The sequence below is a fragment of the Hipposideros armiger genome, unplaced genomic scaffold, assembly GCF_001890085.2.
Source record: "Hipposideros armiger isolate ML-2016 unplaced genomic scaffold, ASM189008v1 scaffold_121, whole genome shotgun sequence".
Lineage (NCBI taxonomy): Eukaryota > Metazoa > Chordata > Mammalia > Chiroptera > Hipposideridae > Hipposideros > Hipposideros armiger.
In genome coordinates, this window is record NW_017731471.1 from 1,507,433 (window position 1) to 1,511,526 (window position 4,094).

The window sequence follows — 4,094 nt, forward strand, 5'->3', positions numbered from 1 at the left end:
ACTGATGGTTACCTTAGAGGTGGGGGTTTGAGGAGCGGGGTGAAGAAGGAAAAAGGATTACTAAATACAAATGGGTAGTTACAAAATTGTCATGCATATATAATGTAAAGCATAGAAAATATAGTTAATAATGTTACAACAACTTTGTATAGTGCCAGGTGGGTACTAGACTAATCAGAGGGATCAATGCATAAATCATATAAATGTCTTACCACTATGCTGTACACCTGAAATAAATGTAAAATAATATTGAATGTCAACTGTAACTGAAAAATATAAATAAATAATTTTAAAAACTGAAACAAAAAGCATTGATGAAATCATTTTTAAATGAAATTGAATTATCAACAAATGTTCTCTATTAGTGAGATGTCTTACATACTTTTCCTCTAAAATGGCAAGATAATTAAATTATGATTAGATATTGCTGTGTAATATTCCCAAATTCATTTATCAAATTTTTTTTTGTTAGATGCATGTTATTTCAGTGATAAATGGCTCACCCAGATGTTGGTGATTTGTAGTAGGTTAGAGAATAATTCCCATCATTTGAGATTTTCCTACTTGATTTATTTTTATACATATATATATATATGTATATACACACACACACATATATCATATATATATATATACACACACACACACATATATCATATATATATATATATAATATATATTGGGTTGTCGGAAAAGTGATGACATACTTTTTCTATGATTTTCACTGCAAAAATTATATATATAGTTTTAAACTGGGGAATTGAGGGAGGGGAATAGTGTTGGGGAATTGAGGAGGAGGACCAGCCAAGTGGTTGTTCTTCAATATTAGTTGTGGAGGGCGCCAGTCGTCATCTGGCTGCCCATCGGCAGCTCGTGGCCTCCAAGCTCAAGGTGCTGTGTTACAAACTTAGTTGCAGGTGGGCGTAGCCACCATCCCATGCGGGAGTTGAACCAGCAGCCTTGTTGTTAAGAGCAGACGCTCTATCCACTGAGCCATTCAGGTGGCAGCTCAGCTCAAGGTGCTGAGTTCAGTTTTAGTTACAGGTGGGTGTAGCGCACCATTGAACAGGCAGTCTTTTTGTTAGGAGCATGTGCTCTCACCAGCTGAGCCATCCTGCCACATGTTGGCAGCAAGTGGCAGCTCAGCTTGGGCTCAGCGTCACTGGTTCATGTGGGAATCGAACCAGTGGCCCTGTTGCTCAGAGCTCGTGCTCTAAAGGTAACTGTAACCAACTGAGCCATTCGGTCGTCCCTTGATTTACTTTATAACAGGTCATTCTAAGAGGAAATTAATGACTAGCTAGTATTGGGCTTGTTACCAGCAGGCTTGGACACTTGTAGGCATTCAAGGTCACCTGGAGGCTGTCCCACACCATCCAGGTGGTGGGAAGGAGAAATGGAAGCTATTCTGTATTCTCCAGCTATTTTGGGAGATAGAAATTCAGATTTTTTGAGGGCTTACAGTATTAACCCTGGTGAGGTGTCAGAACATACATTTCAGTAAGTGTAAAATGGCTTAGTACAACAAACTTGGCACCATTGTACCTGAATTAAGATGCATTAAAGCTATTTCTTCACTGCCACCTGTCAATTAAGAATGATATCCTTTCCTACCTTCTAATTAATTTGGGTGGGGATTTATAGATTCCAAAGCATTCTCACTTTTAAAAAAATCTTATTTGATATTATCAACAGCCTCAGGGAGATTTAGCAGTCCTCATTTTACAACTGAGGAAATAGGTTTTGAGCAATGAAGGGACTGGAGATTTCACAGTTGTTAAAAGACAAAGTTGAACTTCATTAAAACCCAAATTTATTGATTTCAAATCTAGTGTTCTTTTGTAAGTATTGCACTTCTTTTCTGTTTTTCTTTTTTTTAATTAAAGTTTATTAGGGTGACAGTTGTTAGTAAAGTTACATAGATTATAGGTGTACAATTCTGTAACACATCATCTATATATCATATTGTGTGTTCACCACCCAGAGCCAGTTCTCTTTCCATCACTAAGTATTGGATCTCCTTTACCCTCACCTCCCCCCTTACCTTCTGGTAGCCACTAAACTATTGTCTGTGTCTATGAGTTTTTGTTTCTTCATTTGTTTGTCTTGTTCTTTTGTTGTTTTCAGTTTCATATACCACATATCAGTGAAATCATATGGTTCTCGACTTTTTCTGTCTGGCTTATTTTGCTCAGCATAATAACCTCAAGATCCATCCATGTTGTCAAAAATGGCACTATTTCATCTTTTCTCATGGAAGAATAGTATTCAATTGTGTATATATACCACAACTTCTTTATCCAATCATCTGTCAAAGGACACTTTGGTTGTTTCCATGTCTTTGCCACCATAAATAAAGATGCAATGAACATTGGAGCACATATATCTTTATGGATAAATGTTTTCAGATTTTTTGGATAAATACCCAGGAGAGGGATTGCTGGATTATACGGTAATTCTATTCTTAATTTTTTGAGGACCCGCTACACTTCTTTTCAATCAATGGCAAAGAAGCTCTGAAACTGAAATAGTCAGGTCACACAATAACTAAATGGCAGAACTAGGACATTGAAAATTTCAATCCTAAAAAACTCTTGTTCCACTTCCCCACTATTACTCCACATAACATTTGAATGCTACACACACACACACTCACACACATTATTTCTCTGCCTGAAACTCTTTAGTGAACTTACATTGCATTTTAAAATAGAATTCCAACATCTTTCTATGGTCTATGAATCTGTCACTCACAACTGAGGCCATTGCATATGCTATGGCCTCTGTCTGGAGTACTTTACCTCCATTTGTCCTACTTTTAAGAACCCCTTCCCCCAATTAGAACCTGAGATGAGGACTTGAGTGTTGGTAGTTTATCTGGGAGATAAGCCTAAGAAGCATGGGTAAGGGAGCAGAGAGCATGAGACAGGGAAGAAAGAAATCCCAGTATTAGGAGGCACTATTAATGTGATTTGTGGAGAAAATGGGGACTTGATTATGCCGGGATATCACAGAAGCATAGAGAATGCCTCCCCAGAATTGACACATGAAGGAAAGGAGAATAGATGACTGACCCACTAGTTCTCCCATTAGTTGATGATTGCCCCCCCAGTGGTATTAACTTCCTTAAACTTCCTTAGCTCTAGTTTAGTGGGCTTTGAGGCTTTAGCCAAATCCCAGAGACAGAAAATGAGAAGACAGTCTGTATGCTTGAGTTGGGACACTGCATGCATGAGCTGTGTCTGAGCTCACACAAACTGTCCACTGCAGCTCTCACTGAAATCTCAAGTGGGCCCATGTAATGTAGGGGACTAGGTTCCACCACTATTTCCATGGATACTTCTTTCTCGTCTTTGGGTCCCAGCTTATATGGCACTTCTTAGAAGCCTTGTGTGAACACCCAATCTAACTAGATGCTCCCAACCTCTCTGCCTATGAACCCCTCTCTTCTTACTCTTCTTTTCACTTATTATCATTTGTAATTATTTACTTAATTGTCATGATATTTAATACCCATCCCTCTTACTAGAAAGAGTCTCAAATAGCCTGGCACATAGCAGACGCTTAAATATTTGCTGAATGAATGAGTAGATAAATGGATACCCATGAGATCTAAAGGTGTGGTATCCTGTTGTTTATTTAGCTTTGCATACTTTTTCTCTAATATGTCAACTTTCACTTCCATCACCCAAAAAGCAGGCAAGCAAGCAGGTCAGCAAACAAGCAAACAGAAAAACAAAAATGGCTGTAGTTCTTATTCATATACCTATCTAGCAACTGACCTTGAGCTAGGATCAAATAAGCTAAATAAGTTCCTTGCTTGAGGTTACTGTGGAAAAACTGGGAACATATTGGAGTGTCCCAGACTAAGACTGATATTGAGTTACTTAAACATGATAAAAAGTACCATTTAGGGCCGGCCGAGTGGCACGTTGGTTAAGAGCTGGCTTGGGACACCAGAGGACCCCGGTTTGGATCCCACATATGAGGGCCAGTGACACTGCCCTCTACAGCTAAGATGCTGCATAACAGCTTAACCTGGAGCTGGGCTGCCGTGAGTCGCCAGCGACGGTGTAGGCTGCAGCTCCTGTGGC